We start from the raw sequence: 16,801 nt of genomic DNA on the forward strand, positions 1-16,801 counted from the left end.
TTCTCAGGATCATAAGCTTCTTCCTCAGATGAAGCTTCCTTAGTACTACCTGGTGCATTTTGCATTCCAGACAGACTTTGAGAAATCAAATTGACTTGTTGAGTCAATATCTTGTTCTGAGCCAATATGGCATTCAGAGTGTCAATCTCAAGAACTCCTTTCTTCTGACTAGTCCCATTGTTCACAGGATTTCTTTCAGAAGTGTACATGAATTGGTTATTTGCAACCATTTCAATTAGCTCTTGAGCTTCTGTAGGCGTCTTCTTCAGATGAAGAGATCCTCCAGCAGAGCTATCCAAAGACATCTTGGATAGTTCAGAGAGACCATCATAGAAAATACCTATGATGCTCCATTCAGAAAGCATGTCTGAAGGACATCTTCTGATTAATTGTTTGTATCTTTCCCAAGCTTCATAGAGGGATTCTCCATCCTTCTGTCTGAAGGTTTGGACTTCCACTCTAAGCTTACTCCATCTTTGTGGTGGAAAGAACTTTGCCAAGAAGGCATTGACTAGCTTTTCCCAAGAGTCCAGGCTTTCTTTAGGTTGAGAATCCAACCATATTCTAGCTCTGTCTCTTACAGCAAAAGGGAATAGCATCAGTCTATAGACCTCAGGGTTAACCCTATTAGTCTTGACTGTGTCACAGATTTGCAAGAATTCAGCTAAAAACTGATGAGGATCTTCCATTGGAAGTCCATGGAACTTGCAATTCTGTTGCATTAGAGAAACTAATTGAGGCTTAAGCTCAAAGTTGTTTGCTCCAATGGCAGGGATAGAGATGCTTCTCCCATAGAAATCAGGAGTAGGTGCAGTGAAGTCACCCAGCACCTTCCTTGCATTGTCGGCATTGTTGTTGTTTTCGGCTGCCATGTGTTCTTCTTCCTTGAAGAATTCGGTCAGGTCCTCTAAAGAGAGTTGTGCCTTGGCTTCTCTTAGCTTTCGCTTCAAGGTTCTCTCAGGTTCAGGGTCAGCTTCAACAAGAATGCCTTTGTCTCTGCTCCTGCTCATATGAAAGAGAAGAGAAAAAGAAAATGTGGAATCCTCTATGTCACAGTATAGAGATTCCTTGAAATGTCAGAGGAAAAGAGAAATAGAAAGAAGAAGGAGAAGAGGAATTCGAACTTTAGTTAGATAAGGTTCGAATTGTGCATTCAGAAGGAGTGGTACTCCATAAATAGAAGGATGTGGGAAGGAGGGAAGAGAATTTTCGAAAATTCATTTAAAAGATTTTGAAAACATTTTGAAAATTTGATTGATAATTTTCGAAAATTAAAAGTGAAAAAGAAATCAAGTGATTTTTGAAAAAGATTTTGAAATTAGAAATTAAAAAGATTTGATTGAAAACTATTTTGAAAAAGATGTGGTTAAAAATTTAATTGAAAAGTTATGGTTTTAAAAAGATGTGATTGAGAAGATATGATTTGAAAACAATTTTAAAAGATATGATTTGAAAACAATTTGAAAAGATATGATTTTAAAAATTAATGACTTGCCTAACAAGAAAAGATATGATTCAAACATAAAACCTTCCTCAACAGAAAAGGCAAAAAATGTTCAATCAAATCATTAATTGTTAGTAAGTATCTTTGAAAAAGGCAAGAAATTGATTTTGAAAACATTTGATTGAAAAGATATGATTTGAAAAAGATTTGATTTTGAAAAACTTTGAAAACTTGAAAAAAATTGATTTTGAAAACAAAATCTTCCCCCTAGCACCATCCTGGCGTTAAACGCCCAGAATGGTATACATTCTGGCGTTTAACGCCCAAAATGCTACCTCTTTGGGCGTTAAACGCCCAACCAGGTGCCCTGGCTGGCGTTTAAACGCCAGTCTGCCTTTTTCACTGGGCATTTTTGAATGCTCAGCTTTTTCTGTATAATTCCTCTGCAGTATGTTCTGAATCTTCAATTCCTTGTATCATTGACTTGAAAGGACACAAATTAAAAATATTTTTGGATTTTTTTTACTAATCAAAATGCAACAAGAATCAAATAACAATGCATGCAAGACACCAAACTTAGCAGTTTGTGTACTACTGACACTAACAATATGAGAATGCATATGAGACACACAAAATACTTCAAGTCAATAGAATTCAAAGATCAAAACAAAGAAATATATGCATGGATTCGAAAATTATAACAAAAACATGCATTTGACACCAAACTTAAGATGAGACACTAGACTCAAGCAAGAAACATCAAATATTTTTGGTTTTTTATGAATTTGTAATTTTTTTTTTGTATTTTTCAAAAATTAAGTGGGAAAAGGTATCAAAATTCTTAATGAGAATTCCAGGAATCAGTGCAATGCTAGTCTAAGACTCCGGTCCAGGAATTAGACATGGCTTCACAGCCAGCCAAGCTTTCAAAGAAAGCTTCGGTCCAAAACACTAGACATGACCAAAGGTCAGCCAAGCCTTAGCAGATCACTGCTCCAAGAGCAAAATTGATTAGAATCAACAAGCTCTTGTGGTGATAAGTTGAAACCTCGGTCCAATCAGATTAGACATGGCTTCTCAGCCAGCCAGATTTCAACAAATCATCATAAAACTCTAGAATTCATCTTCAAGAATTTCGAAAAAATAAATACCTAATCTAAGCAACAAGATGAACCGTCAGTTGTCCAAACTAGAACAATCCCAGGCATTGTTACCAAAAGCTTGCTCAAAACTTGAACAATCCCCGGCAACGGCGCCAAAAACTTGGTGCGCGAAATTGTGAACAATACTTTTCACAACTCTCATAATCCCTGGTCATGAACTCCAAAAACTTGGTGGTTCAATTCCATGGCATTACACAACTTCGCACAACTAACCAGCAAGTGCACTGGGTCGTCCAAGTAATACCTTACGTGAGTAAGGGTCGATCCCACGGAGATTGTTAGCATTGAAGCAAGCTATGGTCATCTTGTAAATCTTAGTCAGGCAAACTCAAATGTATATGATGATGAACGAAAATAATATAGAAGATAAAGATAGTGATACTTATGTATATCATTGGTGTAAGAGCTTCAGACAAGTGTATGAAGATGCCTTCCCTTCCGTCTCTTTGCTTTCCTACTGTCTTCATCCAATCCTTTCTTACTCCTTTCCATGGCAAGCTCGTATAGGGTCTCACTGTTGTCAGCAGCTACCTCCCATCCGCGCAGTGAAAGCTAATGCACGCACTCTGTCACAGTACTGCCAATCACCGGTTTGGTTCCCTCCCCTACCGGAATAGAATCACTCTTTTGCGTCTGTCACTAACGCCCAGTAGGTTACAGGTTTGAAGCACGTCACAGTCATTCAATCATTGAATCCTACTCAGAATACCACAGACAAGGTTAGACCTTCCGGATTCTCTTGAATGCTGCCATCAGGTCCTGCCTATACCACGAAGACTCTGATCTCACGGAATGGTTGGCTCGTTTGTCAGGCGAGCACTCGGTTGTCAGGCGATCAACCATGCATCGTGCAATCAGGAATCCAAGAGATATTCACTAAGCCTCAGATGCTTGTAGAACAAGAATGGTTGTCAGTCACCTTGTTCATGGGTGAGAATGGTGATGGGCGTCAATCATCACCTTCATCATGTTGAAGAACAAGTGATATCTTGGACAAAGAACAAGCGGAATTGAATGGAAGAACAATAGTAATTGCATTAATACTCGAGGTACAGCAGAGCTCCACACCTTAATCTATGGTGTGTAGAAACTCCACCGTTGAAAATACATAAGAACAAGGTCTAGGCATGGCCGAATGGCCAGCCTCCCAAAGGTCTAAGATAGCATAAAATTAGAAGATAGCTACCCAGATCTCCCTAATACAATAGTAAAAGGTCCTACTTATAGAAAACTAGTACATAGATGAGTAAATGACATAAAATCCACTTCCGGGCCCACTTGGTGTGTGCTTGGGCTGAGCAATGAAGAAATTTCGTGTAGAGACCCTCCTTGGAGTTAAACGCCAGCTTTAGTGCCAGTTTGGGCGTTTAACTCCCAATTAGGTGCCAGTTCCGGCGTTTAACGCTGGAATTTCTTGAGGTGACTTTGAACGCCGGTTTGGGTCATCAAATCTTGGGCAAAGTATGGACTATTATATATTGCTGGAAAGCCCAGGATGTCTGATTTCCAACGCCGTTGAGAGCGCGCCAATTGGGCTTCTGTAGCTCCAGAAAATCCACTTCGAGTGCAGGGAGGTCAGAATCCAACAGCATCTGCGGTCCTTTTGAGTCTCTGGATCAGATTTTTGCTCAGGTCCCTCAATTTCAGCCAGAAAATACCTGAAATCACAGAAAAACACACAAACTCATAGTAAAGTCCAGAAAAGTGAATTTTAACTAAAAACTAATAAAAATATACTAAAAACTAACTAGATCATACTAAAAATATACTAAAAACAATGCCAAAAAGTGTACAAATTATCCGCTCATCATAGCCTGTCCCTAAGACTTCTGTTACCTTGTAGGGTCCTTTCCAATTTGCAGCTAGCTTTCCCTCTCCCGACTTTTGTGTTCCGATGTTATTTCGGATTAGAATCAGGTCGTGAATGGAGAAGCTTCGCTTTATTACTTTCTGATTGTATCTGAGTGCCGTTCGCCGTTTTAAGGCTTCTTCTTGGATTCGGGCTCTTTCTCGGACTTCGGGGAGGAGGTCGAGTTCTTCCCTTTGTGCCTGCGGGTTACCTTTTTCGTTGTAGAAGATGGTTCTGGGTGACCCTTCCTCTATTTCGATAGGAATTATTGCCTCCATCCCATAGGCTAGTCGGAATGGCGATTCTCCCGTTGTAGAGTGTGGAGTTGTCCGATATGCCCATAGCACCTGGGGAAGCTCTTCGGCCCATGCCCCTTTGGCTTCTTGGAGTCTCCGTTTTAACCCGGCCAAGATAACTTTATTTGCAGCCTCTGCTTGCCCATTGGCTTGTGGGTGCTCGACTGAGGTGAATTGCTGTTTGATTTTTAGTTCAGCCACCAAGTTCTGAAAACTTGTGTCTGTGAACTGTGTTCCATTGTCTGTTGTGATGGAGTAGGGGACTCCGAACCTTATGACAATGTTTTTGTATAGGAATTTGCGACTTTTCTGAGCCGTAATGGTGGCTAAGGGTTCAGCTTCGATCCACTTTGTGAAGTAGTCGACCCCTACTATGAGGTATTTGACTTGCCCCGGTCCTTGGGGGAACGGGCCGAGTAGGTCAAGTCCCCATTTTGCGAAGGGCCATGGTGCGGTGATGCTGATAAGGTATTCGGGTGGTGCCTTGTGAAAATTGGCGTGTTTTTGGCAGGGGGGCATATTTTCACAAATTCTGTTGCGTCTCTTTGCAAGGTCGGCCAGTAGAAGCCGGCTCGGACTACTTTTTTGGATAATGCCCGAGCTCCGAGATGGTTCCCACACATGCCTCCGTGGACTTCTTCGGGGACGTTCTTTGTTTCTGAGGTCGGGACGCACCTAAGGAGGGGATTTGAGAATCCTCTTCTGTATAATACGTCGTGAATTAGTGTATAATTCTGGGCGTCTTTCGTGAGTCTTTTAGCTTCCTTTCTTTCGGCGGGAAGAGTTCCCACTTCAGGTAGTTGAGTATGGGGGTCATCCATCCTTGCTGTTGGTTGGATATATTTAGCGTTTCTTCCCCTCTTAGTACGGAGGGGGATTGTAAGGTTTCCTGGAGGAGACTTCTGTTGTTGCCTCCGGGCTTGGTGCTGGCGAGCTTTGAGAGGGCGTCTGCCCGGGCGTTTTGTTCCCGAGGTATGTGCTGGATCTGTATTTCTGAAAAGTGGCGTAATTGTGCCTGTGTTTGGTCCAGGTATTTCTTCATAGTTGGGTCTTTGGCCTGGTAGCTTCCATTTACTTGTGATGTGACGACCTGGGAGTCGCTGAAGATCGTGATTTTCTGGGCTCCGACCTCTTCGGCTAGCTTTAGACCTGCTAGTAGGGCCTCGTATTCGGCTTGGTTGTTTGAAGCCTGGAACTCGAATTTTAGGGATAGTTCTATCCGCGTTCCTTGGTCACTTTCGAGTATAACCCCGGCTCCGCTTCCTGTTTTGTTTGAGGACCCGTCGACATACAGGTTCCATGAGAGTGGGGTTCCAGGGGTTTCAGTGTATTCTACGATGAAGTCGGCTAGATACTGAGATTTTATGGCAGTCCGGGCTTCATAGTGGAGGTCGAACTCGGACAGTTCCACCGCCCATTGTAGTATTCGTCCTGCCAGGTCTGTTTTTTGCAGGATGTGTCTCATGGGTTGGTTTGTCCGGACTTTGATGGTGTGGGCTTGAAAGTAGGGACGGAGCCTCCGAGCTGTGAACACTAGGGCGTAGGCGAATTTTTCTATCTTCTGATAGTTTAATTTGGCCCCTTGTAGTGTTTTGCTTACAAAGTATATGGGGCGTTGTCCTTGGTCATTTTCTCGTTTTAACGCTGAAGCGACTGCTCGATTTCCAACCGAGAGGTATAGTACGAGTTCTTCTCCTTTTAAAGGTCGGGTTAGGATTGGTGGCTGTCCGAGGAATTCCTTGAATTTTTGAAAGGCTTTTTCGCACTCCGGGGTCCATGAGAAGGGTTTCCCTTTCTTTAGGAGTGAGTAGAGAGGTAGTGATTTTATTGCTGATCCTGCCAAGAATTTTGATAGGGCGGCTAGCCTTCCATTCAGTTGTTGTACTTCTTTGACACACGTCGGACTCTTCATATTGAGTATCGCTTGGCATTTATCCGGGTTTGCTTCGATGCCCCTTTGAGTCAGCATGAAGCCTAAGAACTTTCCGGCTTCTGCGGCGAAGGTGCACTTTGTCGGGTTAAGTCTCATGTTGTGTTTTCTGAGGGTGCCGAAGACACTGGTGAGGTCGGTCAGCAAGTTTCTGTCTTCTTGTGTTTTTACCAGCATGTCATCGACGTACACCTCCAGCTGTAGTCCGATGTGCTCTGAGAACACTTTGTTCATTAGCCTCTGGTAGGTTGCCCCTGCGTTCTTTAGCCCGAAGGGCATTACTACGTAGCAGTAGTTTGCCTTTGGGGTTATGAACGAGGTCTTTTCTTGGTCGGGTTCGTACATCGGGATTTGATTGTATCCCGAGTATGCGTCCATGAAGGAGAGATATCTGTAGCCTGAGGCGGCGTCTACTAAGGTGTCGATGTTTGGTAGTGGATATGGGTCTTTGGGGCAGGCTTTGTTGAGATCCGTGTAATCGACGCACATCCTCCATTTTCCGTTAGGCTTTTTTACCAGGACCACGTTTGCGAGCCATAGGGGGTATTTTACTTCCCTAATGAACCCTGCATCTAGCAGTGCTTGTACCTGTTCTTCTATTGCTTGCATGCGCTCGGGTCCGAGCTTCCGGCGTCTTTGTTGGACCGGTCTAGATCCCGGGTATACTGATAGCTTATGGCACATCAGGTCGGGGCTTATGCCTGGCATGTCGGAGGCTTTCCAGGCGAAGAGGTCGGAATTCTCCTTTAAGAGGGTTATGAGTCCCTCTTTTAGGCCTGCTTCGAGGTTTGCTCCTATGTTTGTTATTTTTTCAGGTGTGTTCCCAATCTGGACTTTTTCGGTTTCTCCCTCTGGTTGTGGCCGAAGATCTTCTCGGGCTTGAACTCGTCCGAGTTCTATTGTGTTGATCTCCTTCCCTTTTAGGCTCAGGCTTTCGTTGTAGCATCGCCGCGCTAGTTTTTGGTCGCCTTTTAGGGTAGCGATTCCTTTTGCGGTAGTGAATTTCATACAGAGGTGTGGGGTCGAGACTATAGCTGCCAGTCTGTTTAGGGTTGGTCGCCCAATGAGGGCATTGTATGCTGAAGTGACGTCGACTATAATGTAGTCGATGCTTAATGTTTTAGATTGCTCGCCTCTTCCAAAGGTAGTGTGTAGCGAGATGTATCCTAAGGGATGGATCGGGGTGTCCCCTAGCCCAAATAGGTCAGTGGGATAGGCCTTTAGCTCTTTTTCTTCAAGTCCGAGCTTGTCGAAGGCCGTTTTGAACAGGATATCTGCTGAGCTTCCCTGGTCAATCAGGGTTCGATGTATGTTGGCGTTTGCTAGGATAATGGTGATTACCATTGGATCGTCGTGCCCGGGTATTATCCCTTGAGCATCTTCTCGGGTAAATGAGATAGTAGGTAATTCGGGCAGGGGACTGTTTTCTCGGACATGATAGACTTCTTTGAGGTGTCTTTTTCGTGAGGATCTGGATGTTCCTCCGCCTGCAAAACCTCCATTTATCATATGTACGTGCCTTTCGGGGGTTCGCGGGGTTTGTTCGGCCCGACCTTCGTTATCTCCCCGCCTTCTCTTCCTGGTCTCTTCTCCTTTCTCTGCTATGTATCTGTCGAGTTTTCCTTCTCTGGCTAGCTTTTCTATAACATTTTTTAGGTCGTAGCAGTCGTTAGTAGAATGACCGTAGAGTTTGTGATATTCACAGTACTCGGACCGATCTCTCCCCGCTCTCTTGTGTTTTAGAGTTCGGGGCGGGGGGATCTTTTCGGTGTGGCATACTTCTCTGTAGACGTCTACCAGGGAGACTCGGAGGGGGGTGTAGTTGTGGTACTTCCGTGGCTTGTCCGAGTTGGGTTCTTCTCTCTTCTTCTGTTCCCGATCTCGATCTCGGAGTGGGTAGGTTGATTCCTTCCTAGAAGAGTCTCTTAGCTGGGAGGTTTCCTCCATGTTGATATATTTTTCTGCCCGCTCCTGCACCTCGTATAGGGAGGTCGGGTATCGTTTGGATAGGGATTGGCTAAACGGTCCCTCTTTTAGGCCGTTTGCTAGTCCCATGATGGCTGCTTCAGTGGGTAAGTGTTGTATGTCCAGGCAGGCTTTGTTGAATCGCTCCATGTATTCTCGGAGGGTTTCTTGGTTACCTTGTTTGATCCCGAGTAGACTGGGGGCATGTTTTGTTTTGTCCTTTTGAATAGAGAACCTTGTTAGGAATTTTTTGGTCAGGTCTTCGAAGCTGGTGATTGATCTTGGTGGTAGGTTGTCGAACCACTTCATGGCTGACTTGGTGAGAGTGGTGGGGAAGGCTTTGCATCGAATCGCGTCGGAGGCGTCGACCAGGTACATTCTGCTTCTAAAGTTGCTGAGGTGGTGACTTGGATCGGTGGTGCCGTCGTAGAGATCCATATCGGGTGGTTTGAAGTTTCGCGGTACCCTCTCCTTCATGATCTCTTGTGTGAAGGGATCGTGGTTGTCTTCGGGGGTGGTGCCGCGTTCTGTCCGATCTTTCAGGTTGGCCTCTATTTTCCGTAGTTTTTCTTCTAATTCTCTGCGCTTGCGAGCCTCCCTTCTCAGATCTTGTTCAGTTTCTTTCTGCTTCTTTATGTCCTCTTCGAGTTGTTTCAATCGGTTTTGTTGTGCCCGGACTGCTTCTAGAATTTCCGAGCTCTTTTCTTTTTCGGGATTTTGTGGATCTTTGTTTGGGAGTGACGTCTTTGGGCGATTCTGTTTGTTTCCTCCTGGAGTGCGTGGTGATAGAGGGCTGTCCGGACGTTCTCCGGTGTCAATTTCTTCCTCTTGTTCAGATGCAGCGCGGTCATTGTTGTGAGGGTCGTCCGCCATGGTAGAGGGATGACTTCCAGGTCCCCGGCAACGGCGCCAATGTTCCGAGGGTTACCTGAAACGTGTAGCTCGGTCGTCTTGGAAAGGCCCGAGGTGGGGGTCAGGGACCCGAGCTTGATATGTAGAGTGGTTGGTGGTTGTACCTGCAATGACACTCGGATGCTTAAGTTAGCATGGGTCCAAGCAGATATATGTAGAATGTGGAATGAATGCCATACCTGGGTGCTCCAGTGTATTTATAGTAGTTTGGCCGTGATCTTCCCTGGATAAGATATTCTTATCTTATCTTATCTTTTGGGAGTTTTATCTCTATCTTTGTGGAACCGCCTTTTCTAGGCCCTTTCGGCCTTTAGGTTTTGGGCTGCGTCCCTTTTGATGGGCCTTCCTTTGCTTGATTGTCCGAGGTCCGACCTTTAGGCGTCTGCCTTTAGAACGAGGTCGGACCTTTTATGAATTTGCCGAGTTTGGAGGAGTTCGGTCAGGGTATGAACAGAAACAAAGCTAGATTAGTAGCTAAAGGTTATAATCAAGAGGAAGGCATTGATTATGACGAAACTTATGCTCCCGTAGCTAGATTAGAAGCAATTAGGATGCTACTTGCTTTTGCATCCTCTTATAACTTCAAACTTTATCAAATGGATGTTAAGAGTGCCTTTCTTAATGGTTTCATTAAAGAAGAAGTATATGTTGAACAACCTCCCGGTTTTGAGGATTATGAAAATCCTAATCATGTTTTTAAACTCAAGAAAGCTCTTTATGGTCTTAAACAAGCTCCAAGAGCTTGGTATGAACGTTTGAGTAAGTTTTTAATAGAAAAGGGTTTTAGAAGAGGGAAGGTTGATACAACTTTATTTATCTTGATTGAAAACAAAAATATCCTTTTGGTACAAGTTTATGTCGATGACATAATATTTGGTTCAACTAACGAATCACTTTGCAAGTTTTTCTCAAACCTCATGCAAAGTGAATTTGAAATGTCCATGATGGGCGAACTCAACTTCTTCCTTGGTCTGCAAATCAAACAAGGAAAAGAAGGAACTTTCGTTAGCCAAACCAAATATTGCAAGGAACTGCTCAAAAGATTTGGAATGGACAATGCTAAGGCAATGGACACACCAATGAGCACTACTTGCTACCTTGACAAAGATGAACAAGGTAAAAGCATAGATGTAAAGAAGTATAGAGGCATGATAGGATCATTACTTTATCTAACGGCAAGTAGGCCAGATATCATGTTTAGTGTATGCATGTGTGCGAGATACCAAGCTAATCCTAAGGAATCTCACTCAAGTACGGTAAAAAGGATTATGAAGTATCTCATAGGAACATTAAATGTTGGATTGTGGTATCCGAAAGGATCCACTTGTGATTTGATTGGTTATTCCGATTCCGATTTTGCCGGTTGCAAATTGGATAGGAAAAGCACTAGCGGCACTTGTCACTTGCTAGGAAACTCTCTTGTTTCATGGCATAGTAAGAAACAAGTAAGTGTAGCCTTGTCTACCGCCGAAGCCGAGTATGTAGCCGCCGGTAGTTGTTGCGCCCAAATTTTATGGATGAAACAACAACTTATGGACTATGGACTCATGCTTGATCACATTCCTATCAAATGTGATAATACTAGTGCAATAAATTTAACCAAGAATCCGGTTCACCATTCAAGAACCAAGCATATTGAGATTAGACATCACTTCATAAGAGACCATGTTGAAAAGGGTGATGTGGTTATTGAATTTGTCGAAACTAGTAAACAACTAGCGGACATCTTCACTAAACCTTTATGTAAAGAAAGTTTTTTAACATCCGAAATGAACTTGGTATCTTGGATTCTAATCTAATATAATTTGTTTGAATTCATTGTATTCATATTGTTTTTTTTTTTTTGTATCTCTTACTAACTTAAGCATTGGAGATATCCAATTAGCCATTGTTTTGTAGGTTTATGAGTTGATGAATGAGTGATTAATCTTGAGGTAGATTGAAGAATTTGAAGATTATAAACAATGGAGGATCAACAAATTGAAGTTTATCATGGTTTAAGTGAGTATATACATGATGAAACTCAAAGGATTGAAGAAAGAACCACCAAAGGATGAAAATTTGGTGATTTTGGGCGAAATGATGTATGTTGCATCGATGCAACCAAGCTCTGCATCGATGCAAAGCACACGACGTGCTATGTGCATCGATGCAAAGCCTATTGCATCGATGCAAACTCGACCAAATTGCACAAAAACACGTGAATTTGGCATTTTTGAGCAACAAAACCCCACTTTTTCATCATCTTCAACCTCACAACTCATATCCCCAAATTCAAACCTCCATAACCTCCAAAACAAGCTCACATATAGCTTCATACAACTCACAAAACTTTGATACCCACTACAAACAAACTACATATTTGAAGTCCCCACATTTTCCTCTACAAAACCCATAAAACAAAATCATCCACAATGCCTAGAATCAAGAGAACCATGAAGAAGTCAAAAGGCTCCTCAAGTGTGGTTCCACCTCCAAATAATCATCCTTTGGCAAGGTACTTTGCTTCTAATGAAGATCTTCAATTCTATGAGGCAAGGCTCGCCGGAAGAAAGGAAATTCCTTCGAGGTATTTGGATCCGACCCTTCTTGTCATTCATAAGTTTGATACTCTTAAGGCTATTCTAGTTCAACAAGGCCTCATGGATTTTGTTCAAATTAAGAGTAAATATTATCCAGATTTAGTTGCCATAGCCTATAGTACACTCATGATTGAGATTGATGAGGAAGATGAATCAAATTTCACATTATTCTTCAAGATAGGAAGAAAGGATTATAGGCTAGATAGTGATGAGTTAGCCACCATTTGGGAGTTGCCAAATCAAGGTGACTTGTTTCAAGGTGGTAAAACCCCAATTGATGAATGGGGTTATTCAAAGGAAAATGCCATGCATTTGTTCAACCTTGTACAAGGAGCTCACTCCAAAATTAGCTGCAATTCAATGAGTGCGGAACATAGAACTTTGTTATATCTAGTCACCTATGTATTGCAACCTAGAATATCCGGGCATGCGAATGTAAATGATGAAGATTTGATTGTCATGTGGGCTATGATAAATGGGATTAAGATTAATTGGCCATACTTTATAGTACAACATATGATTAGGCTCAAGATGAAGGATAGGAATGGTGGATTAGGATTCCTTTGCCTATGGTCTAAAGTCTTTGATTATGTTGGTATTGATGTATCAAATGAGATTGCCAAGGAAGTACCACCTCAATCTTGTATCAACACTCATCTTCTCAACAAAATGGGAAGAAGAAATGTTGATGAACAAGATCCTCAAGAGCAAGCTCCTCCACAAGCACCTCAAGCTCAAGAACCACCCTCCTTGGTTGATGTAATGAGAGAATTACAATCCATCAACCAAAACATCCAAAGGATTGAAGTAGAGCATGGTAGGCAACTTGAAGCACTTAATCGTCGTGTGTCTCGTGTAGATCATCGCACGGGTCGCTTGGATCGTCGTATTGATGACTTATATGAGCATTTCGGCATCCACCTACTATATGAAGAGGATACTGATGATGATGAAGACCAAGATTGATTGTCTCCTCTTCATCAAGTCACTTTTTATTGCTTTATGCTTATTTGATTATATGAATTGTTAAACTAACTCCTAGTAAGTTAAGGATTTCTATTATGGTTTAAATACTTTGATATTTCCTTCATAATTTTGTTTAATGATTAATGCTTGTATGCTTATTTGGTGAATAACTCAAAATAGGCTTGGTACCCCTATTTTAAGTTAATGTGCATGCCTTGATATATTTTAGGGGGAATATCTCATCCTTGAGATCAATAAAGAAATTGAACTTAGAAAAATTCATTGTTTTCTGCATGCTTCTATGACACATTTCAAACTCCCTTCTTTTTGATAATGTCAAAAGGGGGAAGAAAAGTTTGAGGATATTTGAAGTTTTGAACTTTTGAAAAAGAAAGAAAAGTTTGAGAATATTTGAATTTGAAGTTTTTTTTGAGGATTTGAAAAGAAGAAATAAGTTTGCGAAACAATGATTTCAAAAAGACTTCCGCTAAGCAAAAACTTTGATATCTAAATTGTTTTCTTTGATAAAGGAACAAATGCACATATTTAGGGGGAACTCCTGCAAAATTTTTTTTGTGAAGTCTTCTCCAAAGCTTTCTATAAAACAAAGTGCATTATTGTTGCTTTCAAAATCATTTATAAATACATATCCTCAAAATTGGTTTGTCATTATCAAAAAGGGGGAAATTGTAAATCATGTTGCTTGTATGTGAAGTTTGTATTCATAGGTTTTGATGAATGACAAACCAACAAACGACATGAAAGACAAACCAACAAACAACTTGAATGAACAAGCATGATTGAAAAGATCAACCAACATTCAACGTTGAGGAATGAAGAGTTGAAAGCAACACAACAACAACAAGAAACTCAAGTCCACAACATTTGAAGACAAGTATAGTGTCTTAAGACTTAGGTAACTTCTTGTTAAGAACCAATTGCTAAATCTCTCAACACACACTCACAAAATGTTTTGATGCACATCTTGCAATTCAATGCTAGCCAAATGGTTTAAAAACTTGTTTTCAAAGGTACAAAAGCATAAGAATTGACTCCAACAAGTTTGAGATCAATCCTAAGCATTTTGAAGTGATTTTAAGCCATTCTTTAAGGTTTGCATCGATGCACACTCATCTTGCATCGATGCAAAGCATGCAACGATTTGTTGCATCGATGCAAAGATGTTTGCATCGATGCAACCTAGCTGAAAATTCAAATTTCAGCGTCAAAGACACATTTGCATCGATGCAAAGTGTTATGCATCGATGCAAATAATTCAAAAACATAAAAAACGGCTAGTTTTGACATAAAGGCTCCATCCCATTAATTCCCCAACGTTTCTAAGGTTTGGGGAATCTATAAATGGATGGATTGAAGCCTTATTTCACAATTTTTGAGTATTTGGAAACTATCTTGTTCATATTCTTTCATTCTACACATTTTTAAAGTGATATAATACACAATTTGAGAGAGCAATATCAATTGGTTCAATAGTGCTAAACTTGTAATCATACACTCTTCTAGAGAGTACTCATTTCATCTCAACAATTCTCTGAGAATTGTTTTCTTGTACACCTTGTAAATTGGAGTGTGATCTCCAAGGTTGAGTCAAGAGTTATAAACACTATAGTCGGTGAGGATACCAAAGAGGTATACTAAGTACTCAAGGCAAATCTTAGAGAAGGTATCTCTAAGTGGAGTGGGTTAGTATACTAGTGGTGATCATATACCGTGAGGTGTTAGAAACTAAGGACTCGGATTGTAAAAGGTTTTGCGCGAGCACCTTGAAGCTTGGCAATAGTGGAACTTCTCAATTGCGATTGAGAAAGAAAGTGGACGTAGGACAAGGATTGTGCCGAACCACTCTAAATAGCGTTTGCATCTCTCCAAACTCATCTCTTCAATATTATTGTCTTTTACCTTTGAGCAAATAAATTGTGATCGAAAAGTAGCTTCGTAAGTACTTAAGGAGTGGCTTAAGTCCGATTGGTGAAAAGCTTGATCAATTTATTTGAGTTGGTGTCTATTGGAAAGTAAAAGCTCCTTATAAATGCTTAGCAATTGAGTTAAGCTCTTGGAAAAATACTAGTACAATAACACTTTTGTATATTGTCTTTAACTTTCGTAAAAAGATTCATTGTTGTTGCAATACTCAATTCACCCCCCCTCTTGAGTAATTGTGCATAGGTTCTACATGTGCTCCTTCTATCTACCCGATCTCCAGCATAATCTGCATCACAAAACCTACTGCACAGAAATCATTAGATCTAGGATACCATAAGCCATAATCACATGTTCCCTTAATGTATCTAATGATTCTTTTAACGGCTGAAAGATGGGATTCTTTTGGGTGAGATTGAAACCTTAAACATACACCCACACTTTGAACAATATCCGGCCTAGAGGAAGTAAGATACATAAGTGAGCCTATCATTCCTCTATACCGTGTTTCATCCACATCTTTGCCATTTTCATCTTTTTCAAGTTTAGTATTTGGATGCTTAGGTGTTCCCAGTTGTTTGGAATTTTCAAGGCCAAATTTTTTTATTAACTCTTTTGCATATTTACCTTGATGAATAAAAATACCACTAGGAGTTTGTTTGATTTGAAGACCAAGAAAGAAAGTTAATTCTCCCATTAAACTCATTTCAAACTCACTAGTCATAAGTTTTCCAAACTCTCCACACAAGGTTTCATTAGCCGAACCAAACACTATGTCATCCACATAAACTTGAACAAGTAGAATATCATCATTAGATTCTTTGATAAATAAGGTAGTATCGGTGGTACCCCCTTTGAAAGTGATTTTCCAACAAGAAGGCACTAAGCCTTTCATACCAAGCTCTTGGAGCTTGCCTAAGCCCATAAAGAGCTTTTGAAAGTTCAAAAACATAATTTGGAAATTCTTTGTTTTCAAAATCGGGGGGTTGAGGCACAAATACTTCTCTATCTATAAAACCATTAAGAAAAACACATTTAACATCCATTTGGAACATTCTAAAACCTTTATGGGCAGCATAGGCAAGAAGCAACCTAATTGCTTCCATTTTTGCTACCGGGGCGAAAGACTCATCAAAGTCAATACCTTCCTCTTGATCGTAACCTTGGGCCACTAATCTAGCCTTGTTACGAACAACACTACCATCCTCACTCAATTTATTTTTAAAGATCCACTTTGTACCGGTTACCTTCTTACCATTAGGATTGGGTGCAAGTGTCCAAAACTCATTCTTTTCAAATTGAGCAAGCTCCTCTTCCATGGCTTTAACCCATGAGGGGTCTTCAAGGGCTTGCTTTACATTGAGAGGCTCTAATTGGGACAAGAAAGCAACATTGCTTTGATCAACTTGCTTCTTGCTTGAGGATCTATTGGTCACGCCTTAGGAAGGATCACCAATGATAAAATCATGGGGGTAACCCTTCAAAAACTTCCATTCTCTAGGCCTTTGAGGTAAGGTTATGCCTTGATGAGTTTCAGCAATCTAGTCTGTTCCAGATTCTCTGGCTAGTTCAGGAGACAAAACTGAAATATCTCGTCCATCCTGATGAGACATTTCTGGACGGACAGGTTCTTCACTTGGGACAGCTTTGGGATTTTCTTCACTGGCTTCCTGGTTGACAATATCTTCACAACCTGCATCATCTTCTACCAACACTGGAAATTGAATTAGTATCACAAAAGGACACATGTATG

At 41.2% G+C, this 16,801-nt stretch overlaps 1 non-coding gene across 1 annotated transcript; it reads left to right on the forward strand.

The window, feature by feature from the left end:
• Positions 1–359: 359 nt before the first annotated feature.
• Positions 360–467, forward strand: LOC130964254 (small nucleolar RNA R71). Its single transcript, XR_009080355.1, has one exon. It is a non-coding gene; the product is annotated as a small nucleolar RNA R71 (small nucleolar RNA).
• The last annotated feature ends 16,334 nt before the right edge of the window (positions 468–16,801 follow it).

This window comes from Arachis stenosperma, chromosome 2 (assembly GCF_014773155.1).
Source record: "Arachis stenosperma cultivar V10309 chromosome 2, arast.V10309.gnm1.PFL2, whole genome shotgun sequence".
Lineage (NCBI taxonomy): Eukaryota > Viridiplantae > Streptophyta > Magnoliopsida > Fabales > Fabaceae > Arachis > Arachis stenosperma.